Source organism: Peromyscus maniculatus, chromosome 12 (genome assembly GCF_049852395.1).
Source record: "Peromyscus maniculatus bairdii isolate BWxNUB_F1_BW_parent chromosome 12, HU_Pman_BW_mat_3.1, whole genome shotgun sequence".
Lineage (NCBI taxonomy): Eukaryota > Metazoa > Chordata > Mammalia > Rodentia > Cricetidae > Peromyscus > Peromyscus maniculatus.
In genome coordinates, this window is record NC_134863.1 from 77,601,466 (window position 1) to 77,629,023 (window position 27,558).

Sequence of the window (27,558 nt, forward strand, 5' to 3'; positions counted from 1 at the left end):
CAAGGCAAGGGAAGTTTTTATTCAGTACCTAGTTTTGCCACATTGAAAGTAAATTCCATACAGAGGTTCCTCAATACCTATTAACCTTTTTTGAGGTGGATTGGTACTGCCAGGAGCAGGTGTTTCTTACTATCATGAAAAGCCTTGTGTTATTAAAACATTTTAAATGTCATATTCTGTAGATCTCTGAAGTACTTGAAGACCACCTACCCATCTAAAATTCATGAGGCTAAACAAAGTCTATTTCTGTCTATATCTAATCCTTCCTACAAGTTTTGTTATCTTAATTATCCTAAATAGATTGTAATAGTAGCCTTCAAGGACTAGAACTTCATTACAATTTTAAATGAGTTGCATAGGTACAATACCTTACAGTATGTTGTAAAATATAACCTTAAATTGGTATAAATATATGAAAGTCCATATCAATGTAAAATATTTGAAACTAATAGTTGCTTTTTAGTTTAAAAGTAGATTCAATAGTCTGCCTTTATATACTACCTATCAGTCCTATATCCCTCATTTTTTTCTTTTCAGAAAGAGATCCCTGATTCTAACTTCCTTTGTTTAGTTTCTTCACTAACAATGACCAAAACAACTTGCAACTAACCACCCTAAACAATGACAAATATCCATAGCCTGCCCAATGACCAAAAACTACCCACCCCACTTCTTGAGTATATGGGCATTGTGTTCTTAAAATTATCTCCTGTTGTCTGTGGCATCTTTAGGGGACCCTGAAAAAATTGGAATAATGGTAAAGTCCTGGGAGAGCTAGCTGTATAATTTGTTGTCCCATTTCTGTGTGATAGGAAATTGCAGGGCTTACCTGAAGTCCTGGATGGAGTAGTTGTCTATGAGGCTGGATCATCATAGCTAACCACTTTGAAGTTGTCCTAAGAAGTTTGTAGTTTGTAGCCTGAAGCTGATTTTGGATGGTGTTTATCATCTCAGTTATGCTACCACCATTCAGGTGAAATCATCATTGCAGTGCCTCATCATCTTCTTGGAGACCTCAAGGATCATGCTAGGAATAGTCATGGTTGACTGCAGAAAATTTAAACATTGTAAATATCATATATATATAAGATCTCCTAAAGATTGGGGGACCACAATCTAACAAATACATACAGGGTACACAAACTTAGTTCCTAATTACCTGCTTCAGATTCAAATTTGAAAACACATACAGTAAGCTACATGAAGCATATTTCTAAAATTAGTACACTGTAAGACTACTAGCATCCTGGATGGATCACCTTACTAATAGCTCTCAGATCTGTTACCATTCTTCATTTTCCAGATTTATTTTTTAATAACAAATACAGGAAAATTCCAAGGACTGGTTAATTCTTTAATATGTTGACAAGTTAGCTGGTCCTGTACAAGTCCTTCCAGTGCCTATAATTTTTCTGACTTCACAGCCCATTTTTACATCCACCCAGTTTTGTCAGTTGACCATTTTAAAGGTAGGGCTATGGGTACCTTTGAAAGACCAAAGATCTGCTTATGTAAAACCTGAAAAGTTTGTGCCTGTTCTTGATAATATTGTATAATATTTCTCTCAGAAACATTGTTAATTTTATGGTTTTTGAGATTGGAGGAATGTTAATTTGTGTTTTCCATTGTTGTAACAAATCACATCCCTATAAATTCATTGGTATGTTAGCCAAATAAGTCTTAATTTTCCTATCTGTCCTTCTGGTCCTATACACTTGATACACCTTATATTTTGTTTTACCTCAGATAAAGTTCCAATCCCTAAAAGCTGAATGCCTGGATTTTGGTGAAATTAAAGTTGCATTTTCACCTGTGTTCAGTAATCCTTGAATTACAAAGCCATTTATCTGTGTTTTTATTGTTGACTTTTGATCATTTATAGAAGTTTGCCAAACTACTTTTTTTATGAATTTTTTTTTTTATCTACTGGAGCTGCTCTATCTTTGATCACATCCAGAGCAGTATGGTTTTAACAACAGTCATTAAGTATTTTAATTGTTCTGTGGATGAGTTTCTTCAATGCTGACAGGGAATGATTGAACCAAATTTCATATTGGGGACTGCTGGAGTCCCCCTAAAGCATTTCTCAATGGCATAAGGGTTACATTGCCTTTCCCTGTTGTTCTGCATCCACTAGTCCATTGCTGGCCTTGTCCACACCACACATTCTGCATACTCCAGAAGGCTGGAACCTTCTATTTGGGTTATCTCTAGAAAAAACATTGTTTCTAGGAATGCCTTGCCTACAATCTCTTTTAAGATGACCTTGTTTATCACAATTAAAACATCTGGCAATTTGATTTTTCTTAAAATTTTTAGAAATCACTTCTATCAAAGTAGCACAATAGATATAAGATCCAATATCAGCTATATTTCTAATTCATTCATCTATGGGTGCTGATCTTGCCTTTAAATCCCTAATCATCATTTTGTATTCTGAATTAACATAATCAAAAGCCAAAATTCAATTACTATTTGTCTGACTTCTGGATCTAATTCTATTCTCTTTACAACTGAAGTCAATTTTTGCAAAAAAAAAAAAAAGGCTTCTTTTGGGCCTTGTATAATTTTTGTAAATGACTCAGATCTCTTTCCTGATTCTTCAACTTGTCCCTAGCATTCAAAGCTGCTAAACAACACAGGACCAAGGTATGATCATAAAATCTTAACTGTCTTTACAAATCAACACATTGGCCTTCACCAAGAAACTGATCTTTGGAAATATCAATTCCTCTAGCTCTATTTCATTCTTCTATGGCCCTAGCTTCCCCCTTTCCACCATGTTCTCCATTGTAACTGAGAACCAGCTTCTAATATTATACCTAAGTCTTTCCAGTCTTAGGAGATAATTCTGTTCTGAGTGGCCCATGAGTTAAACATCTGTTTCATGTATGATAAATGCATACCATAGGAAACAATCACTTGCTTATATCTCCTCAAATCTAAAAATTCTATACAATTCCATTTAACTTCTTTATAACGTTGGGGGTACCTAATGTCTGCTGGTAGTTCCTGTGTAGTAACTGGATAAAGTAAGGTTGGTTTTCTAATATTCTTGGGTTGCCCCTCTTTAGATTCATCATGTAGTGGTGTGGTACATTCTTTTCTAAATTCCTGTCTGTTTCTGAGTATTCTTGTTTTCATTAGTAGGTCTAAGGCTTATATCTTATCAATATGAGGTATTGGTCTCTGTTCAGATAGTGTCACTAAAAGACGGGTATGTGAGAAACACCAACACCTCCTGAATCTGTTTGAGCATGCTTGAGTCTCTGGAGCACTAGATGACTCATAATGGAGTCCCTGCTAACTGAAGACCTTCTAATTTGGTGCCAAAGCCCAGGGAATTGCCTGATTTCTGCCCTTTGTCTGCAGATATACTGCCTGGACATACTACCCCCACCCCCATACACCACATAACAAGGGTTATGTGCCATTAAGATTCATTGGATAGTACTATGAGAGAGACCTTAACTGATTGGATAATGCATATATGCCAGTGAACATACAAAGTAAACCAGATCTGCACCTTGATGCTGGTCTCCTGAGTCTGCTTCCCAAAAAACTTCTTGTGACTTTGTGTCCCTCCACCCCTCCCCTACTGAGCCACCAATGAGAAGCAAAAAACTCCACATCAATAGTATTTCTAAAGCTTGCATCTTATCAATCAAATTTTTGTATTTGGCATAGTTATCAAGCCACTTTTTTAAGGATAAAATACGAATTACCATACTGATAGTAATTATAATCAACTTTATTTCAATCCCAACTAAGTCGATTATTCTTTCATTTATTTATTTATTTATTTATTTATTTATTTTTATTTTTAAGCCATCCATTGTAGCCCTATACAGAGTTCTAACTACCTACATTGTGATATTTCCCATTCTTAATGTGGGAAAGATTTTTCTTCTTTCTTTTTTTTAATACTATTTAACTCTCTCCTTCAGAATTTCCCAGGTGTCTCACCAAACCTGCTGACTTCTCAATTTGTTCACAGCAGTGGCAAGCTTGAGATACTTTCTGAAATTCCTGAGCATGAGCCTGCCCTCCAGAGTCCCTGCAGGCAGTTCCTGCAAGCAATGTCCACGGCTGGAGCAAAGCCTCTCAAGAGTGGTAGTGGACTGCAGTAGGGCTAGTTAGCATGGCTTCTCTGTTCTTGTGGTTGTGTCCTACACTGGGATGCCAAATGTTGTTTTTCTGTCAGGTTAGTGGTCATACCTGATATTTTAACTCTCATCTGTACCCTACAGCCCTGAAGTCAGCATCCAGCAGCCTGGTATGATTTCTAGTCATGCTGTTATTGGCTTAGCTGTGTCTTCCAAATGTTGGTTTTTTAACTAAATCTCTATAATGTATTTTATTTATCAATAAAGACTCAGAAGTCAGATATTGGGGTAAAAACCTGACAGGTCAGAGAAGCCAAAAAGCCACCAGCTGACCTTTTTTGGCCAGGGACCCAGCAATAGAGCATATCTTCTTCCATCCCAAACCAAAAAGGCCTGAGAATCTCTAAGTCCCTCCCTACTACTTCCTGTACATCCCTCTGTCTGACTTCCAAGGTCCTCCATAGTCTCTACGGCTAATTCTTGTCAGCTAGTCACTGGCTCCTCTCCCCATCCAAAGTTAATTTTATCAACACAGTCTCAGAGTTTCACAGTGCAATTGATTATCCTACAACACTCTGATAGTCCTTAAGTCTTTTGCTTTTCTTGAAATATTTTCTAGAAGTAGCTTCATGGTCTCCTAGGGGCTTACCCTTTAAAAGCAAGTGACTACAGGAGACAGTTTGAGTACTGTATTTTTACTGTGTGCTATGCTCAGCCAGCACCCCATTTATTGTGATACTGGGAAATTAACACTTTTCTATTCGTTTAGGTAGGAAAAGCCGATACTGGATTCTCACTTATAAATTTCTATTTTCTTTGAAGTTCTGTTACAAATAGGCATCTATGATGGTTTGAAAGAAAATGTCCCCCAAAGGGGGGCACTAGGAGGTGTGGCCTTATTGGAGGAAGTGTGTCACTATGGGGGTGGGCTTTGAGATCTCTTTTGCTCAAGCTTCCCTCAGTGTGACTTTCAGTTGACTTCATATTCCCTACAAGATGTAGCACTCTCAGCTCCAGCACCCCTGTCTGTACATTGCCATGTCCCCCACCATGATGATAATGGACTGAACCTCTAAAATTATAAGCAAACCACCTCCAATTAAATGTTTTCTTTAAAAGAGTTGCCATGGTCATGTTGTCTCTTTATAGCAATGAAAACATTAAGTAAGACATTGTCTCAGTAAGAATTCAATGAAGGACTAGAGGCTGGAGAGATAGTCCAGTGTTTTAGAGTATGTACTAGTCATGCACAGAACCCCAGTTTGCTTTCCAACACCAAAATCAGTTGTCTCACAACTACCTTATATCTAATTTCAGGTAATTAAACCCTCTCCTCTGGCTTCCTTGTCCATATGCACATACTTCACATAGATACCCACATGTACACACAATTAAAAAGAAAACGAATCTTTCAACAAGTAATCAGAGCCATTCCAACATTACATGATGAGGAATTATTATATGAACTAGACTTCTACAATGTTGAACAGAGGTGATGAGTGCTCAGACAGAGAAGATAAAGGATAAGATAAACCACTACCCAATTGTTTCTGACAGTTCTAGATAGGATATAAATCAGTAATGTCATGGAAAGGCCAGGAATCTATAGCAACCTAGATGAAAATGATGAATGGGGATAACACCCAGGTTCATGAAGGTTTCTGTACCTGTATGACTTGACTCATGCCCATGTCAGTATTGGTATTATTCAAGTGGGACAGAGAATGGAACTAATGTCTAGCAATGCAGCAGAGAAAAGCAAAGATTAAATTAGAAAACAGGATTTCAAGGTTGTCTGAGGTTGCCATTAGTTATAATTCAGCACATTTTCGTTGTGAGTCATTGGCCACAGTGGCCTTCAGAAGAAGAAGGTCAGCAGGTCAGAAAGAGGAGGGAAACAACCAAAGACCTCAGCAGGCATACTGTGCCATTGTGCAAACCCCCAGGCCCTCTGAGGTTATTGGTTCCTTTCATCCACACTTGAATATGCAGCACTATTTTTGGTTACCTCTCAGATGTCATGGATGAGACCTCAGAAGATGAGGTCTTAACATATATCCAGCAGTTAGATGAATGAATCCATAAGGAAATGAATGAGGATTTGGTTTTCAAAGTCATGTCTCTGCTTTGTGACCTCATCCAGGTTATTTTTGCATCCTGTACTGTAGTTATATACACTAGAAGTGAGAGACTGGAGACCCCTGTGGCTGACGTACAATGAGAAAAAAAAAAGTCAAGTGCTTTGTGATTGAGGTAGGTATTCAACAGACCACGTAGATTAAAAATAGTGTTTCCCCCAAGTGGAAAGATCACAAGCTCTGTGCTGAAGGAAAAGTGACCCCTCCTTACCCACTGTGGAGAAGTGGCCACCAAAAATATGCTTGTAGGTATGGAAGGAGAACACTTAGGTATAGCTCATCTGCACTGACCTAATTATCTTCTCTATTGCTTACTTTCCATGTGCAGTGTTCTGAAGGTTTGTGTGTCAGATTCCACTCCTGCTTATATTTATATGACCAAGTTCTAACCTTCAAGGTGATGTTATTCAGAATTAGGACCTTTGAATGTTGATTAGATACTGAGAACAGAACACAGAGGACCACTGTATCTTTATATAAAACAAAAACTTTTCTACTTGTGAGGTTTTTCTAAGAAGCCAGATGGCTATGAACCAGAATGAACCGTCATTCAATACTTCTGGACCCTTCATCTTGTTCTTGTCAGGATGCAGAGCTGCTAGAAATATATTTCTGCTATTTACAAACCACCATGTCTGCAGTTCTTTTGTTGTGGTTCTCCTAGTTGACATGCAAACCATCTTTATGAGCAAAACTGTTCATCCTCCCTGTAATCTAGAGCTAAAGGGGTGATAGAAATGATCCAAAACCAGGATTCATAGAAGATCTAAGTGTGTACCCACTAAGAAAAGTAATACAATATTGTGGCTAAAATGAAATGTTTCAGTGGCTGAGGAGACAACACAGTAGGTAACTAGTTCGTCACACAAACACAAGGACCTGGTTTTAAATCCCCAACTCCCATAAAAGCCAGGTGGAAAAAGGCAACCCACTTATAATCCTTTGGAGTCAGTGGTAAGGGTTCTCTGACAAGCTGACAAGCTGGACTAGTTGACACACTACACTGGCTTAATTAAGAGTTTTATAGTGACATTGATATTTCATGGCAAATCAATAGACCTCATTAATTGCCTTATCAAATAATTCAAGAGCTATTCATTCTGTTCAAAAATTTTCACTATATTAATTACACATTTGATAAAATGTCATTACTGTTGCTCAGATTATTTATTACACTGACATAATTTTATTAATCTTGTTAATACTTTTGCTAGATATTTTATTCATGTTACTTGCATTTTCTAAAACCTTAGTCAACAGTGAACTTATTTCTTTGTTTCTTTATTGTGCCATGCTAGGGATTGAGGCTTTACAACCCAAAGCTTTACACATACGAGTCAAGAGCTACATAGCTTCATAGCTACATAGTTACATCCTCAGATACCTATGTTGACTTTTAAAAGACAAAAAAAAGAGTAATATCCATATGCATCTAAATCAACGTTCATCAAATATCTCATTTTTTACTGAAATATACTAATCTCATTCTCAAAATGCAAATGATGTACTTGAGCATTATCAACCTTTTCATCAACTTGAGCATCTTGATTCTGTCCAGCTTCTCTCTCAATTATTCAAAACAGAGCTTAGAGTGCTTTGCAGTTTATAACAGCTTTGTAGAAAGCAGCTCATCTTGTCACATTTAGAGTCTAAAACATGCTCAAATGAAAGAAATAAATACATAAATAAATAATAAATTCAAGAAGACATTACAGATATTTAACAAATGAGATCTCAAAGGAAATACTTCAAGGTTGAAAAGTAGCCAAAGCATTGGCCCTGGGGACCATGCCTTTTGCAAAAGATCATTTCCTGTAGATTTGTAAATGCTGCCCAGTGCCTATATGTAACTGTCTATCTCTGCTTTTATTTTGTCAGATACTCTCACCAATGGATGGTCTTCATGAAGGAGTCAACAATCACACACTGAACACTCTGCTGTCATAGAACCACATTGTAATTATGAGTTATCTGTGCTCATAGACTCTATTGCAGAGTTTAGAATGAAGTGATATTTGATATAAGGATTATTTATGTGTTTGTTACTTCATTTTGTCAGATTTCCAACTGTTTTGATCAAGCCTTTAGGCAAATGAATTACATTATTCCATCTTGATTCTGTCATGAGTGCAGTTTGTTAAACAAACCAACTCAGCAGTATATTTGACATTAACTATGAAATTTTCATTACTCTAAGGTTGAAGTTATTACTTTTCCAAAAATGTATTTTTTTACTTTAAAGGAGATGCCTATTATTATTTTTAAAATGATTAAAAGCAACACAGCTTTTACTTGCAATTTTAACACATTGTATTGATGCATTTTCTTTTATTGAATCCAAGTAAAAGGCCTGTTAAGGTTTGTGGAGAATTTTTCAGGGCTTTCAATATATCAATCCAAATTTTTTAGTTATGCAGACTTCGTTGTGCTAAGAACAGTTTAAAGATAAAAATGTTTGCATCTCCTGTATTACTTTTAATTTTCATAATTATTTACTGAAGAGTAGTTATCGGTTTTAGTCATGGTGAAATTATTTCAATGTAATAATCTTGGAATCTAGATTTGCAAACCTCTTTCTTTAAAGAGTATTGAAGGAAGTATTTTTTCATTGCAGCAGGTCAGAGTCAAATGTCACATGATCTTTAATTAGTTCAGTGGATTCATCAGAATGAGTGCAGTAGATGAACCTGGAGAACATCGTGTCAAATAAGATAAGCCAAGCACAGAAACACAGTCCATGATCTTTTTCATGCATGGGATGTAAACAAGTGGATCTCACAGAAGCTGAGAATTGAACAGTGGTTACCAGGTGACTGGGTAGAGTAGGTGGGAAAGAGAAATGAAGAGGATGATCCATGATCATAGATATCAAATTACTGTTAGACAGAAGAAAGGCACTTTAGTGTGTCATTCCTATGAAGCAGTGGGAGTGTACTATAATGATAATTAATAATATTAATGTTCAATCCATTAAAAAGCTAGAGGAAAGGATTTTAAACTTTTACACGTATAAAGGAATGATGACTAAATACATCAGGATTCAGACATGAATGTGCAGAGTTAACATCATACATATCATACAGACACCAAAATTCTCATTAAATGTATAATTTTTGTTTTTATATATCAGTTAAAAACATAAATTTAAATTTAGAAATAGAAAAGTGAAAACAATTTTGCCCATATGTACTCTGATGTATGACATCAATCAAAGTATATTCAATTCATAATTTCATAGTCTCAATTTGCTTGCTGTTTCAAGAAATAATGTTTCTAATCTTCCTCATTTCTTCTTGTAGTTTTCATTATTCATTTTCCTTCATTACCATGTGTACCATTAATTCTAAAAAGGTCTTTTAATAAAAAACCCAGAGCCTAATATTGGGTGAATGCTGAAAGATCAGAGACACAAAGGAATAAGTCACCTCTTACCTCTAGGACTCCTCAGCCTGAAAAGCTTTCCTCAGCCGAAAGACTTTAGTTTCTGTGTCCTCCTGCTTTTATGTACCTTTCTCCACCCACCCATATTATTTCCTGCCTCAACTTTCCTAGTGGTAGGGTTAAAATCATGTGACTCCCAAGTACTGGGATTAAAAGTGTGTGCCACCACTGCCCGGCTCCGTTTCGCTCTTAGACTAAGTCTATCTCATGTATTCTAGGGTGGTTTTGAACTCACAGAAATCCAGACAGATTTCTGCCTCCCAGTGCTAGGATTAAAGGTGTGTGCCACCACTGCCTGGCTTCTATGTTTAATCTAGTGGCTTGTTCTATTTTCTGATCTTCAGGCTAATTTACTAGGGTACACAGTCTCCACCTTCTGTTTTTTCTGGTCATGTTTTCAGCATCTGCTAGGACAATGCTGCCTAACACATTTGAGTTTTAGTTGAAATTCTTGATCAAATGGATTGATATGAAATCAAAGCGTAGAAGAAAGCTAGTTATGTGATTTTTAAACTGGCAAACAACATGTTGGGATTCACAAGGGTGTGCGCTCTTATGATTAAAGAACCAGAGCAACTCAGTCTCTGGGCAGGCGGGGGTTTGATGACTTGAACCCTTGTTTCTGTGGCCAGTCTGGTTGTCTCAGTGGCAGTTTGCATGCTGCTTTCCCAGAAGCAATCCAACTTTGTTAAGAAACATCTGAAATTCTAAAACACAATTCAAAACCGAGGGGCAACAAAACAATTTTACTTAGATTTCTTACTGTTTCTAGGGTCCTACAGATTCGTGAGATAGAAAATGGACAGTCTCGAAAATTCTTGTTTTGTTCTTCTACGGACAAATAAAACAGCACATCCCGGTGAGCGACAGCTTCTATCTAAACTAGATGCCAATGAGAAACCAATCTGACACTTGACAATTTTCCTGCTTGATGTGGAATAATTACCTCAGTCTTCAGACTCCCTGCTGTGTCTGCACACTGTAAAATGTTATTTCCCTTCGAATCCCACGTTCTATTTCCAGTGGGTGTTTGGAGAAATCATAATATCACCATACTTCTAGCTCTGGAGTTCACAAGTAAATGTGAAAAAGAAATAGCATGGTGATTGGTAGACATATTCTCAGAAGCCATTCTTGTTCAGAGTTCCCTAGCAATCATTTAACTAAACGTATGTGATTGCCAATCAAAGAAATAAACTAAATGCATACCAAATTGACTTTGCAGAGGAATGGCAAAAATTATCCTTTGCTATTTCAATATTACTAGCCACAAGGGGGCGCATGACCGAGCAGTCTTAGAGTAGAGAGAAAGGATAGCTGATTTAGGAGAGACTAGTTAATGCTTCTTACATTTTAGATTTGACAAGCACATGTGACCAGAAAGCATATGTGGAACATTCTTTCCCGGTCCTGGCTAGGGTACTGTAAGAGAAGGTTCCTGCAGCCCAGCTCTCCAGTTTCTGGGAATATCCATCTCTTTTCAAAATTATTTTGTATTTCTGTTTTTAGCTCCCACCTGAGCAAAAACACTAGATGATGTCTCATGGTGAGAAGTCCTAATTAGATAGAGTAGAGGACAACAAAGTGAAAACAATTGTGAGAAATACCCAGAAGTTCTTGCACAGAAGTTCCGGAGGCTTCACCAGAGCCACATTCAAGTCAAGATGCCATTCCTATGGTAAAATTCTGATGTCCTCCCATCAGGGTAAAAATGAGCATGTAGGTCATGGACTCTCCTTAGGCTTAGAAAGAGTATTTTATAAATGAATTGATGGTAACTTTTTTTACACACATTTCGAGGAAGATAGACATGAAGGTGATGGGGAATAGGGTATTAAAAATTAGATTTGTGAAAAGAACAAACACCTTATTTTTCCAAAAAATAAAATAAAAATAAAAAAATAAAAACAACCACTGATGCCTGTGTGCCTGTTTGCACTCTTGCTCCCCACAGCATAGCATACCTGTGCCTACTTCTTTTGAATGTCTGACTGTCCCTTAAGATTTGGCATGATTTTTAAATGCCAGCTTTCAGAGTCAGAGCAATCACTACAGAGACCTGTTAGTAAATCAAAGGCCCTTGCTACAATTCTGCAGGGTGAGAAGACCTCACTGACCCAGCTGGAAGTGTCATTCATTTGCATAAGGTTTTCACTCTTAAAAATATCCTAAAAGCACTTTCAAAAGAAAGAAAAAGATGGTGGGGTGCCCCCATGCCTACCAGAAGTAGAACTACTTTAAATAAGATCTTAAAAATGTTTTCCAGTATTAACAAGATTTTACATTCAACTGAATAATGTTTCCATTAAGATGTTTTTGGGCAAACCAGTGTTTGGCTTTTATTGTCCTCTCTCCCCATTTCCTAGTAAACACACTCCCAACAGCGCAAGGTCTTCAGCATGTATTGATGTATGCCACGTATCTGAACAACAGCTTAGGTCAAAGCAGTCATTGCATTGAAGGTGTGCAGCATCTAAGAAGGACAGTGCTCTGCTGAGATGGGCTGGCCTTAGCTTACTCTACAGGATGTTAAACCTATAGTTCTAACCCTCTGCACTTGTGCGAGCATGGTGTGTGGGGGGAGGGGACAAATACTATTTCACAAAGGCATCCGTTAAAATACATTCTGTTGCTTGTGAGATCAGACATTTCAGGCAGCGATTCTATACTGGTGGTGTGCAAAACATCTTCCATTCACAGTTTCATCTCTGAGGCTTGGAAGCTCATCTTCTGGCATCTGTCCGTATCTTTGAAGCTGAAACTGGAAATTTTTTTTCTGTGTATTTTTTTTTTTATTAAGAAAATTCTCTTATTCATTTTACATACCCATCTTCCCTCCTCCTTCCCCTCTAGCCTCCCCCTCCCAGTCTACCCCTTATTCCCTCCTACAAGAAGGTTAGGCCTCCTATGGGGAAGTACATTAAGTAGAGGCAGGTCCAAGCCCCTCCCCCTGCCTCAAGGCTGTGCGAGGTGTCCCATTATAGAAGTGGGCTCCAAAAGGCCCTGCTCATGCACCAGGAATGGATTCTGATCCTACTCCAGGGGACCCTTAAGCAGATCAAGCTACATAACTGTCTTGCTATGCAGAGGGCCTAGTCCAGTCCCATGCAGGCTCCACAGCTGTTGATCAAAATTTCATGAGTTCCCACTAGTTTGATTTGGTTGTCTCTGTAGGTTTCCCCATCATGATCTTGATGCCCCTTGCTCACAGAATCCCTCTTCTCTCTCTTGACTGGACTCCTGGAGCTCGGCTTGGTGTTTGCCTGTGGATCTCTGTATCTGCTTCCATCAGTTATTGGAGAAAGGCTCTATGATGACAGGTAGGGTAGTCACCAATTTGATTTTACTGGAGTAAGTCAGTTCAGGTACTGTCTCCACTATTGCTAGTTGTGTAAACTGGGGTCATCCTTGTGGATTCCTGGGAACTTCCCTAGCACGCAGTTTCTCCCTATTCCCACGATGTCTCCCTCTATCATGGTGTCTCTTTCTTGCTCTCCCACTCCATCTCTGTTCCATCTTGACCATTGCATTCCCTTATGGTCTCATCCCCCACCCCTACCCTCCATTGCCCTCTCTCATCCCCAATTTACTCATGGAGATCTAATCTATTTCCCCTTCCCAGGGCAATCCATTTGTCTCTCTTTGGGTCCTCCTTGTTAGCTAGCTTCTCTAGAGCTGTAGGTTGTAGTCTGGTTATCCTTTGCTTTACATCTAGTATCCACTTCTGAGTGAGTACATACCATGTTTGGAAATTCTAACCATGATCTTACCAAAGGTTCACAGCCAATTTGTGTTTTATTCACTTGCCTTCTTTTTTTTTTTTTCCCTCTTCTGAAGCAAAGCATGTTGGGAAACCCCAGACCTTGTCTTGAAAAAAGTGTTTGTTAACTATTTTGACCCCCTTTGCCAATGCTGTGTCTTGGGTTTGTTCCTCACGTTTTACATGCTTCACCCTACCAAGCATTCACACTATCCAATCCGGAAGTCTTAAACTTTAGTCGAAAACAAATCCCTTACTTTAACTACAGCTACTTTCTTGTTGACTTCTGGAACATGTCATTGTGATCCTGTGTGTGTTCATCCTTTGCTGCTGCTGCTGGTGCTCTTCATTTCCCTCCTCTACTCCTCCTCCCCTCTTTCTCCTCCTTGTCTCTCTCTCCTGCGCTCCTTCCCTCCCTCCCTTTCTCCCCTTTTCTCTCCCTTCCCCCTTCTCCTCCACCACTCTCACACCTGGGTGCACACTCATGGCCTGTGCTTAAGTACTCTGCCACCTGGGCTATGTACATTCCTAGGCCTGCTCTTGCCTAGAATTTCTGCAATCTTCAGAATGGCAAACAAGTTTGGCCCTAGAATATTCCATGCTAATGCTCATAGTACTTTTACCTATAAACTTTTCCTTTTAAGTCTTAAGTGGTTTATTTAGTTACCCCTATGTTATTTATTAAGGCTACACTTTGATTATCAGTGTATTGGTTTTAAGGTTAAAACTACTGTTAATTAGGGAAAGGACAAATTGGTTTAATTTGCAAAAAATGTTGATAATCAAACTGGTGAACTCTCCCATATCCTAATGACATTCCTGAACAGTTTTCAGATTTTAATTATTTCAAAGAAAAAATCCAAAACTTGTATTTCAGAAAACCTAATTAAGGTTCTGTGCTTTTTCCTTTGTAACTAAAACTTATACCCTGAAGCCATTAGAGAAGAAAGGATAGAAGCAGACATCAACTGCTAGCTTGTGGAGATTTACAGAAGGCTATCCTTGGTTGCTGGAGTGAATGTAAGAGTCATTTGGACTGTGGGAACAGGAGAAATCCACTGAGCAGAAGCATCCATCATGATCTGCCTCCTGAATGTGGATCCAATGTGATCAGCCTGCCTAAGCCCCTGCTCCATGCCCTCCTGCTCTGCTCTGGAGCCCCTGCTCCATGCTTTCCTGCTCCATAACCCCTGCTCCATGCCTTCCTGCTCCATAACCCCTGCCCCATGCCTTTCTGCTCCATAACCCCTGCTCCATGCCTTCCTGCTCCGGAGCCCCTGTTCCATACCTTCCTGCTCTACTCTAGAGCCCCTGCTGCCATGCTTTCCTGCTCTACTCTGGAGTCCCTGCTCCATGCCTTCCTGCTCTACTCTGGAGTCTCTGCTCCATGCCTTCCTGCTCTACTCTAGAGCCCCTGCTCCACGCCTTCCTGCTCTACTCTAGAGCCCCTGCTCCATGCCTTCCTGCTCTGGAGCCCCTGCTCCATGCCTTCCTGCTCTACTCTGCAGCCCCTGCTCCATGCCTTCCTGGTCTACTCTGGAGTCTCTGCTCCATGCCTTCCTGCTCTACTCTGGAGCCCCTGCTCCATGCCTTCCTGCTCTACTCTGGAGTCCCTGCTCCTTGCCTTCCTGCTCTGGAGTCCCTGCTCCATGCCTTCCTGCTCTGGATCCCCTGCTCCATGCCTTCCTGCTCTGGATCCCCTGCTCCATGCCTTCCTGCTCTGCAGCCCCTGCTCCATGCCTTCCTGCTCCATGCCTTCCTGCTCTGATGGACTCTCCTTGAAGTGTGAGCCAGGTGTTTCCTTTGGTCCCTTTATCACAGCAACAGGAAATAACACACCCCATAAGGACTGTAAGAATCCCCTCCGTTGATGCAAAGGCCAGCCTGAATTTTTCTTAAGTCACTTGACAGCCATTGTTCTAATTGCTGAAAAGCCTCTTTAGTCATAATCAAATGTCAGTTTGAAATAAATTTGTACCATCTTATCACAGTGATGACAGGGATATGTTTATTTTGATGTGACATTTATGAGTTGAGGATACAGTCCTAAAATTAGCTACAAAATCCACTGACCTTCAGAAAACATTTAGGACCTTGTTGTTCAAGTGTGTCTAGGGGATGGACCAATGCACCCACCCTCTCTGTGCAGCTCATTAAAAATGCAGAATCTCGGGCCCCATTAAGGACTCCGGGAACAACAGCCTGCATTTCAGTAAGATCTCCAGATAATGAGCAGGCTCATTAAAGTGTGAAGTGTCTTGGTTTAGTGTGAGTTAGAGAAAGTGTGTCATTAACTGAATTGTGACACATTTAGTCTTCACACTGACTCCAAAGGGCTTCACTTTTCAAGATTTTTGCTCAAGTCTAAGGCAAACACCTTGCAGACTTCCAGCAGTCCTTCTGAGCAAGTCTTTGTTCTGAAGCAACCAATAGAAAGTGCTTTCCCCCCTTAGAGGGCACCTGGGGTCAACACAGCCCAGCATGAGCTTACTTGGCAAGTAGCAGCTCTTTGTATCTGTTCCCCACTCTGTTCTGCTTCCATTCCCACAGCCCTGTTTGATGAGACTCCCCCACCCTGCTTTTTTAATCTTTCATACAAATTTCTCAACTAAATATGCTTCTCAAGGAAGCATATTTACATTTTTCTTTCCTTCAACATGAGCCTGTACTTGGGCAAGCACTCCCCTTGACCCTGTTTCCAGGCAGAGTTTTCCCTGTTAATCAGCAACCCCCATCCCACCCCACTTCACTTGACAGTTAAAGGCACACCTTTGTTTCTCTTGGCTTCATTTACCGGACTGTGAGACATACAGAAAAACATTAGAAACAGGCTTGCAATGTGATATGTACCAAATAATGAAATGCAAGGTCAGTTTAAAAAGCATTTGCCCATTTCTGATTTTGCTTCACTTCCTACAAAGATATTTAGCCTGTTCCTTCTTCATCACGTCTTTCTGCCTCCAACACTATCTGGAGAAGTATAACAATCAACCTTGAATATCCTTGCTTTAAGAGTTGGGAAAAAATAAGAATCCACACTTTTCCAATTATTAACCCTCTCAATAAATAGATATGGAGATAGATTATGAGATATACACACAGAGAGAATAGATATATGCAGAACAGATATAGGCACTCATATAGATATAAAGATAATGATATACATATTGAATGGTTCATAGATAAATGACTGATACCTAAATAGATGGAAAGATAGACATACATATAGGTACATACTTAGAGACAGAATAGCCTTATTTTCTGTTTCAAATAGGAGGTGATATAAGGATGCCTTGCAGAAGTAACTGGTTAGGCTGATTGGGTTTTTTTTCCCACCCATCTTATTCCATTGCAAGATCTCTGCTTCTAGATCCTGATCGTTCTTTGTGGAGTTACAGAAGACACAAGTCAGGGATTGCTGTGCCTCCTAATCTCTGTCCTTTTGGCTATACTCACTGGATTAATAAGAGATAACATCCTCTAGAAGAGGATGATATAATTCATTCATGGAATTTATGTTCCTTCCTTTCTCATACATTCTAAAGTGGGGCAATTAGCAAAACTTTCATTTACTTGTGGAGAAGACCTATTGTACTAGCAGATAATCAGAGCCAGAAAAGATATAACAAGGTTCTGAATATCTTCTGAGACTTGCATTCATACAGTCCCTTTTCTCTCATTTTCTTCTCCAAATTTTTAGTGTGGATCAGTTGGTGTGCTTAAGTGGTTTGAGTGGGATTTAGTCACTTGCATTTGAATGGGTATAAGATGCCTATGTGTTTATGCATTGAATTTATCTACAACTCTCTCTCTCTCTCTCTCTCTCTCTCTCTCTCTCTCTCTCTCTCTCTCTATTCCTTTTCTACTGACTTTCATATTGCTTACAGTCCAGCATTAATCTAGTGGACTCTAGTAACCATTATGTTAATAAATTGCCACATTTTATTAGAGCTCACTGAGAAGCCGGCTCCAGAAGCGGGGCTGCTCCCTCTCCATTTCAGACCTTAGCACATTTGTCTCAAGGTGTTCCTCAATGTCCTTTTTCTGGGGAAGTTCTGTCCCCTCTAACTCTGTGAGAAGAGAAAAAAAACAAAAGCAAAAGCAAAAACAAAAACAGAAAAACAGCCCAAGACGAACACCATTTTGTCCTTGAAAATAGATAAAAGGTGAATTAACTCTAACGCTGGTTAGAAATGCTAATCTTACGGGAATGAGTGGGTGGGTGCCTCCAGTGTGAAAGAGAAGATGGAGCTCAACAATGAGAATTTCAGCTGTGAGAAGTTCATTCACAGAGAGAAAGTTCAACTGGGAACTCCAGTGTGCTATATATATTCCAAATAGACTCTGCTGGATGATGTGAGCATCCAGTTTGATGACATCATCTCTCTCTGTTGCTATTCTTTTATTTGCAAGAGGAACTTTAACTTTAGCTGTTTGCCTTAAATGTGCTTCCCCAGTTGATATTTTTCATGGACATTTTGAGTGTCCAATTTGATGGTGTTGGTTATCTATCGTATCTATCTATCTATCTATCTATCTATCTATCTATCTATCTATCTACATCTATCTATCTATCTATCTATCTATCTATCTATCTATCTATCTATCTATCATCTACTTACTATTTGATGAATATTCTTTTTGTTTGGCTCACCATATACTTAATGAAAATCACTCATTCAAAAATGAATGTCTGGTTATTATAGATGTACATTTCTCTGAAAAGTACATCACATTGACTAAACTAAAAATCTAGATTAGCATCTGAGGCATTTTCACTGTAGACCAATAATGGAAACTTATTGGAGCAGCTCAGGAAGTCAAGACTTCTGGTGTTCAACTTACTGATTTATGTTCAGACTCCAAGGACTTTGTCAGTAACCTAACTGAGGTGTGAGATTAGAGGCAAAGATTCCACAGATGGCACAATAGTTTTGCTGAGATCATACTGACTTTGGTGTGAGACTGCCTGGGTTTAAATAGTGGCTCAATTACTAACTAGCTGCATGGCTTTTACCTAATATACTGTCCACATTGTTATCTCTCCACTTGCAAAATGGGGATAATAGGTTTTCTGTTTCTATCTCTCGATTCTATATAACCAAGTTCATCAGCATTTTGTTGACCACCAAAGACAGTACCTGGTGTAGCATAAGCATAATAAAATGTTTTATAAATAATGGGTGGTCCTTGATTGCTCTCAGCTGTGTGTCGCCCAAGAAGACAATGAGAAGTAAAAGTTTGAAAGCATGCTCTTCTAATCCTTGTGGAAGTGTTTAAATTGTCTCCTCAAAGAAGAATATGTGAGACAGAAAATGAGTAGTTGGCTTGCAGAAAGCTGGTGTCCATCATGCCCACACTGGGCTCCATCTCTGTGCACTCAGTAGATCATCAGAAGGAGTAAATGACTTTCACACTTCCTAACCAGGAGTATCCCAATGAGCATGTTAAATTTGAGACTCAGGTTCCTATCTCTGCATGCCCAGATTTAAAGAGGCTGTGGAAAATGACAAACGAGTTGTAAAACTAAAATTTCCCTGAGTAAACCAGGACAAGGCAGTGTCTTGGAGCTTGACACAGTGAATTTGTATTCCTGACAGGCTCCAGATGCTGCTGCTCCAGGTGACCATCTAAATTAATCAATGACCCCTCAAATCCAATGTAGTGTCATGAGGAAACAAAGCCTTTCCCCATTAACTTTCTGCTGTTCATCAAGTTAGAATATAGGATGAACTGGCCAGAGAAGGGCAAAATATCTCTATTTGATATAGAACATGTACTCCAGTAGGGTCTGTGATTTGAACAGAACAGAACAAAAAATCTATTTTGCCTCCTTTTCTTGCCCTGAAATATATGTTAGGGCTTCTTAAAAAGTTCAATATTTGATTTTGACATGACTACAAGACAGCAGTATGTGTTCTTTTCACAAGAGAACACAGATTATTTCATTTTTTGGTTGTGTCTCCTTTGTGTTTACACTCCTTTTCTTCTCTGCAGTTGGAATTCTGAAGTGCGGTTGCTGTTCCAAGGAAGGCTACAGATGAATTCGACATTCCCTTCCTTCGAGGCTCCCTGTCAGTCTCCGGAGACCACTCTTCCACCTGATTTGTCTCTGTGAACCTTTGAAATGTGTTTGTGTCAAATACATTTCAAGAAGCAGAGAGTTTGGAATAGCTGAGGATTCAATGATTGAATGTTTAAGTCTTCTTCAGACAAGTGTGACACTTGTCCCAGATAACACCTGGCATAATATCAGTGTTGGGAAGGAAAAAAAAATCTTGTTTTCGTTCGTAGAGACAGTTTGTAGGACCTGTAAACTAAACAAGCAAAATAAGAGCACAGAATTTTATTAATATATTATGCTCAGGGAAATTTACAAGAAAAAGTGAAACTCAAACAATTGGACTTAGGAGCTTAAAAACTAGCTTCAGGAGCAAAGAAAAGAGTTTTGAGTTCTAAAGTGTGATATATTTAGGGAAGAGACTAGAATATATTTGAGGGAAATTAATGCAAAATAGCATGTTTTTCATCAGGGGATGCTTGTGCAGGTTCTCTGTAGTATAGACTATGCACTGGTGTTAGAGTTATTCTAGTCTTTCTGGTATAGAAACTTTCTTTTTTTTAAATTAAGAAATGTTTTATTCTTTTACATACCAACCACAGATCCCCCTCTCATCCCTCCTCCTGCTCCCCCAACCTTCCCCCCCACCCAACCCCCAGCCCCTCTCCTGAAAAAGTAAGGCCTCCTATGGGGAGTGAGCAAAGGCAGGTACATTCATTTGAGGCAGGTCCAAGCCCCTCCCCCTGCATCGAGACTTTGCAAGGTGTCCCTCCATAGGTAATGGGCTCCAAAAAGTCCACTCATGCACCAGGGATAGATCCTATTACCACAGCCATGGGCCCTTTAAACAGAGCAAGCTACACAACTGTCTCAATTTTGTAGAGGGCCTAGGCCAGTCCCATGCAGGCTCCATAGCTGTTGGTCTAAAGTTCCCACTAGCTTGGTTCGGTTGTATCTGTAAGTTTCCCCATCATGATCTTGATGCCCCTTGCTCATAGAATCCCTCTTCCCTCTCTTTAACTGGACTTCTGGAGCACGGCCTGATGCTTGGCTGTGGATCTCTGCATCTGCTTCCATCAGTTACTGGATGAAGGCTCTATGATGGCAGTTAAGGTAGTCACCAACCTGATTATTGGAGTAGGCCAGATCAGGCACCAGTAGGAAGTTCATGCCCTGCTTTTAGACAATTAAGATGAGTATAGAGATGTTGTTGGAGGGCTTCTCTCCAGGCTCCACCAAGCCCCGCAGTCCCACAATCCACATATAAAATAATCAATCAGACGCTTATAATACTTATAAACTGTATGGCCGTGGCAGGCTTCTTGCTAACTGTTCTCTTATCTTAAATTAACCCATTTCTATAAATCTATACCTTGCCATGTGGCTGGTGGCTTATCGGCGTCTTTATATGCTGCTTGTCCTGGCGGTGGCTGCAATGTCTCCCCCCTCAGCCTTCCGCTTCCCAGCATTCTCCTCTCTCCTTGTCCCACCTACTTCCTGCCTGGTCACTGGCCATCAGTGTTTTATTTATATAGAGCAATATCCACAGCATGGAGAAAGTGTCCTGTATTTGTTGATGTCTGAATTCCTAGAATTCAACATTGTTATTTTACAAAAGTAACATGGTTACTTTGCCAGCATAGTGAGGGTGGTTTCTCTTACCCTGATATCAGTGACAATGATTACAGAAGCAATTGTGAAGGAGCCTGGACAGTGTTTAAGCTGAGAGCTTTGCTCAAATGCTTCTGCCTTTCTAAATAACTCTGGTAGTCTGATTCATGGCATGGTGGAAACCCACAAATGGATCCATGGAACCCATGAATATTACATACAGTTAGAAGGAATTCCTAGATGAATTAAATTAAGGGTTTTCAAATGAGAAGATTAATTATGCTGGATTATCCAGGCTGGCTTCAACATTCACACATGTCTCTTTAGTGAAAAATAATAGCAAGGAGAGTCTTGTTAGTGGGTGGTAAAAGACAGATAGGAACGTTAGTTCAGGTGTTCTATGGTATGTTAAGATAAGTATAGCCATTAATAGTATATAGCATATTTCAAAACCAGACTTTGAAAGCCAGGAAAGATCAATGCTTGAGTCACTAAGGGTACTGTTGCCCTTGCCTGATCTTTGTGCTTTGCAGAGGTGTTCAAAATGATCATGCTTAGACCAGAGCTGGAGCTCAGTAGGTAGAAGTGCTTGTCCTGTATGCCTGGTGACCTGAGTTCAATCCCAACATGGAAAGAGAGAATCCAATTCCAAAACTTCTCGCCCCCACACATACCCCATGGCCCTTGTGCTCTCTCTCTCTCTCTCTCTCTCTCTCTCTCTCTCTCTCTCTCTCTCTCTCTCTCTCTCTCTCACACACACACACACACACACACACACACACACACACACACACACTACAGATAAAATCAGAAAACTGTCCTACCTCCCATTTAGTGGAAGGTAAGAAATAGAGAAATTGAAGCTTTGTTCTAAATTTTTATCCCTGACTTGGGTGGTAAGAGCTTGTTAATAATCCCAGGCAGGCAGTATGGGACCAACTCTCCCTGATATTGATCTAGTCAAGATGAATACTCCACCATTGTTCCTCACTCACTCTTGGCAGCCTCTGAGGTCTCTTCCAGTTTCTTCAGCTGGTCCCTGTTCTGTCCAACATCCCTTTGGCACCCTAAGCCCATCCGAGTAACTTCAATTCTCAGACCAAGGCTGCAGGATGGATTTTCCTGAGTAGTTAGAGTGGAAAAATATGAGCGATGTCAAAACAATTTATTTCATTTGGAAAAAATAACACTTTAAAATGACCAAAATTCAAAGCCTATTATGTCCAGAGAAGTCTTGGTGACTTTCCAAGACTTCTGGTGAATAGGACGTAATTGACAAATGAGGCTCATTTGTCCACGGTGTGCGGCCGAATAGCTGATTTAGGAAATTGCAGGCTGAAGCCGATTTTAATAAACAACATCTTAATTCAATTCGGCATTTTAATGTCTGGTTGCTTACTTTGATTTGAGCCCTGAAAGATCTAAATCTTTTCAAAATGCTTCACGAAAATAACCTCCCCATGTGTAAGTCACCCTATCCCTCATTAATTAACTCTCCTATGGTCAAAAGGCAAATGGAAATGACTTCTAGCCATTCTCTCACATACACTAAAAGGCAGTAATTATCTCTGGTTAACCAGTGCCAAGATCAAAGCCATAAGACATGGGGATGCAAAGAGTGGGAAGCGGGGACAAAGGCATCACTTACTAAATGGATTGTTGATGCTGATGGGTCCTTTCCTTTTTCTTTGAATGTCAGGAAAACATGACCCAGAATCTTCTGGCTATATCTGCCCACTCCTAAATGGGATTCTGAAGTAACACAAAGTTTGTTGAGCTCCCTGTCTGCTTGCCAGGTCTTTATAATGCACACTTCTGTCATCCTCTGATCCTTAGAAAATTGAAGAAGTTGAGCCGAGATGGAGAAGAGAATTCCACTGTGAAGCAAAAGAAAGAAAGGAAACTAAATCAAAACAGATTAGGACAGCCATCTCAACAAAGTTTACAGTACAAAGCTGTGATGAGACAAACTTGTGCTTTCCAAGTAATTCATATTTTCTTGTTTCTAGCAAACTTAATGCTATGTAGAAGGAGTTTGACTATCATTTTTCTCACAGTTCATGGAGATGGTGTTCTTTTTTTTTTATGTACACATCATCTTGACCCTGCATAACCTCAGCTGATGTCAGAAAGTAAGTAGGATCTCTCTTGGATGAGAGAGTCTTAGGTTCGCCATTTATATGCTTTCCCCTCCATGTGCTCAGGAACAATCCCTGACTAATAAAAACAAATCAGGCCTTATTTCATGATAGATGATAGATTCTGCAGAGAAGTCAGGTCCCTAAGGGGCATAGGCTGACCCCTTTCCTGCAGGCCAGTGTGCATAAACACCTACCCCAACCCTGCTGGCACAGCTCATATGCGAACACAGAAAGGCAGGTTCATGGGGTTGTTAACAGGACTGAAAAACTTCTCTACTGCAGAATGCTGCCATTCCTGCCTAAGAGCTCTAGTGAAATTCATACATTTCAGTCCTTTTATTCCTCTTTTTTTTTAAAAAAAATTACATTATTTATTTATTTGGATATTTATTTAGTGTGTGCTTGAGTGTGTGTGTGTGTGTGTGTGTGTGTGTGTGTGTGTGTGTGTGTGTGTGTGTTTATGCTCATATCACAGCACACATGTGGAGGTCAGAGGTCCTTGAGAGAATCAAATATTTTCTCCTTCCACTATGTGGCTTCCAGGTATCAAACTCAGGTCAGTCTACAAGCTTGGCAGCATGTCCCCTTACTCAATGAGCCATCTTATTGGCTCACCCTCCCCCCAAGAAAATTCTGACAGGTAAGGGTGGTTATCATCCCTAATTATTTCCCTAGACAATGACAATGATAGACTTGAATGAAATACTGGGAAGAAAGAAGAAAGCAGAGTAGAACCTCATTGTAAATGTTAATTAGTTTCAAATAATTATCTTGCTGTCTTCCCTTCAAGCTTGTCCTTATCAAACTCTTCCTGCTTTTATATTTTCTCCCTTTCAGCCATTTTTTTCCTTTTTCAGTGTCTCCCCATCTTCCTTTATTTCTTCTTTAATATTTCAGTGCAAAAGCCACTGCATATGAATGTCCACAGCATTCAACTTTTAGGTGGGGAAATGAAACATGGAAGAGTTGTAGGTGTGGACAGAGGGCATCTTTGGAACATCTAGGTGCAAGCTGTGGAAATGTGGTCAGTGGAGGTTGAGAAAGACTCTTGAAGGCAAAGGGTATTTATGAACTGAGAGTTAGGTAGACATTCCAAGAAGTTTTAAAGGGCTATGCCCAGCAAGATGACAACCTAGCCAAAAAGATTAGTGGTCCTGTTGGATCAGTAAGGCATTTGAGCAGGAGCATTGGCGGCAAGATGGCACCAACCAAGTGAGGTTGTGCTTCGAAGTTTTGAGAGGCAGACAAGTGGAGGAAGGAGCTTGAGCACGGCATTGAGGTCTGAGCTGGGCAAAGGCAGTGTCCTCTTAGGGAGCTAGAGATGATCTCTAGTGAGATAATTATGAGTCTGAGCCAAGATGAGATGGTATCAATGGTAGGGGCATGGCAGAAGGCAGTGGGTAGTCAGATACAGAGGTAAATCATGTGATATGTGGCCGTTGGAGACTTAACCACAGCCTGTGAGGTGAGGGTTTACAAACACAGAAAAGAGGGTACAGGGAAAAAGTGAATGCTTTGTAGTTGACACTAAATTATAATTGTCAGCATTAGCTCATCAAGTTTGATATATAGGAAAACAAAAATAAGTAGTGACTAAATATGCTCATTTTTATTTTGACTGTCTTCATTGTTGAATTTTAAAAGTTAATATACTCTATATGTATACGTCTTTAAAACACATTATTTATCAATATTTTCTTCCAATTCTATGAGCTATGTGTCTTAATTGATATTATCCCTAGAAGCACAATACTTTTGATTTTGATGAATTTACCAATCTTTCCACTTGTCGCTTTTGATTTCCTCATATTCAAAAACCATTACCTGCTCAAGGTTGTAGAAAGTTATGCCTACATTTTCCTCTATAACTTTAATAGCTCTAAGCCTTATAATTAATTAGCTTTCTCTTTTCTCTTTAACCATTTTTGCACATGGTGTGAGATAAGGATCCTATTTTGTCCTGTGTGAAGATTTTGAAATGCTCAACCAGAACTTACAAAACCAGGTAAAAGGAAGATACAGACCTAAGACCCACCACCAATGGCCTGGGACATATAGATACACAGTTGGGGAATGGACATAGAGAAATGAACCTAGTCGGCATTGACAGATTATATCTCATCTTATGTAGAGTTACGTGGAACAGCTGAATCACACTTTCTCAGTGATGAGGGCAATGGGCTTATTAGTATTTAATAAATACTGATAGATAGATCAGCACCTGCCATACAGCTGTTTCCTTCTGTGTGCTTTATATCAGGTTTTAGTTTATGCTTTCTCATGGTAAGAGATTTTTTTTTTGGCATTTTTTTTTAATTTGGTGATTCCATTTATAAGGCTTTTGAATATTTGTGAAAGGTAAGGAAAACAATTCTGGATGGTTGCTTCAAACATTCCTGGACAAATCAACATAGTATATATGTCATTTGTTTTCTTATCTTTTTTCATGGGGATCATCTACACACATATCTATTTTCTTCGTATTTTTATTGGGGTGATTACTCTTGGTAGTTGATTTTATCTAGAATTAGTTGAGAGACACATCTCTGAGTAGGTTGGTGAGGGGATCTCCCGAAGGATTGATTTTGGAGGAGACCCTCTCTCCAAAGTGTGTGACATCTTCTGACCACAGCTACCATGGGTTGAGTGCACTGGTCTCAACTCTCCTATGAAACCAGAGGAAGCAGAAAAGAATGAGCCACATTCCTACAAAGTTCGCTGTTATGCCATGATAACCACCTCTTGAACGAAGCTGCTGAAAATACTTGTATCACTTCAAAAGTTGCAAAGGTGATTTTGACAGCTTTTACCAGTATTTTGTTACTTTTATGAAGTAAATATAAAGAAGATCTCACCACACCATTCATTAAAATGCTTTCTTTATTTTCCTCCTGAACATGTCTGTCAGTTTTAAGTCATTTCAGTCTCAATTTAAAAAAAAAAAATGCTTATTTAACTCACCTTGAGTTCCTCGTGTCTGTATTCAGACTGTGTAAACATACTTCGGTCATTCGCTGAGGGTCAGGGCTGTCTGGGAGCTGTACATGTTTCCCCAGTGACGTTGTAAAATGCGCTGGTTTCTCATTTGTTTTCTGCTGCCCTTTGTGGTCATAACAGTAGACCCTTCCCTCTACCTGCAATACCCAGCAATAGCACTCTCTTCCTGAGAACAAGACAAATGGCTAACTGTCCTTTAAGTTCACACTCCTCCTGTTCTTTATTAGCGGGTCCGTGGTGCTGTTTAAGTCACAGTTTCTGTAAGCTCTGCAAGCCCCGTTGCAGGGACTGCTTTATTATGTTTCTATTTCACAACGAATGGCTCTCACCACCAATTTACCAATGAGAATACTCCCCAGGCTTGTTGATTACTGACCCAAGTTAATCGAGGGTAAACTAATTTTTGAACAAACAGCCAGAGGTTCATGTGACATTGAAATCTTGAAGTAAAGGACTAATAAGACCGGCTATGGTGTTTATTCTGAATTAGGATGCTTTAAAATGCAAACTTATGCTTTAAATTGCCTATTAAATATATAACCAAGGTTGTGTTGTTTTTCAAAAATTGCCCCAAATAAATCGCCTCACCCTGTACTCCTTAGTCTCCTTATCCTGTTCTGGAATTTTTCCTTTCCTGAGCAGTATTTCTACCTTGTAATATTGAAAACCACTATTTCGGTAGATGCAGTGCTACTTACTCCCACTAGAGGGCACTCAAATGGCTGGCTTTCTGTAATTTTCTGCTTTTCCATTTTTCACATTCTTGTTGACCATTTTGGTTTGGAGGGGAGGTTGACAGTCAAGTGCTCCACCAACACAGCGATGACACATTTATACAGAATGATGATCAAGTACTTAGCGATAGCGAACATTTGTATGCTCTAGAAGTAGGGAAATGGGAGGGTTTCATTTGCCTTCTCAGGGAGACTTCAGTGATTTAGTGGGATTTAGCCGTGTAGATCGTGGGGAGCCCTGAGGATCCCTCTTACACTGTACCTGTTTGCTACTTCCAAACTAAAGGGAACCACAAAAGGCAAAACAGGGCTGGAAAAAATTAAGCAGGTCTATGTCTAAAAAGACTATAGAGTTCGTAAGCTGCCATACAAGCAGTTGATCAAAATAATAGGTAGAGAAGATGTGAAATATTTGATTTTCTAGAGTTCAGAAAGCAATCACAGGGGGCGGGGGAAGAACAAAGATTATTGTTACTCTCTGAAATCACAGCATCTTTCTCCTGCAGGGTACACAAGTAAACCTGACTCCTGGCAAAGGTGATTCCATTTATCTAGTTCCATATTCATTT

The 27,558-nt window shown here is 39.5% G+C and overlaps 1 long non-coding RNA gene across 2 annotated transcripts; it reads left to right on the plus strand.

Moving 5' to 3' along the window:
• Positions 1–909: 909 nt before the first annotated feature.
• On the plus strand, positions 910–10,542 carry LOC143268020 (uncharacterized). 2 transcript variants are annotated; one of them, XR_013043609.1, is made up of 6 exons: positions 910–973; positions 3,998–4,204; positions 6,250–6,359; positions 8,123–8,200; positions 8,859–9,053; positions 10,458–10,542. It is a non-coding gene; the product is annotated as an uncharacterized LOC143268020 (long non-coding RNA). The 2 variants fall into 2 exon arrangements; XR_013043610.1 differs by lacking the exon at positions 3,998–4,204.
• Positions 10,543–27,558: the final 17,016 nt, after the last annotated feature.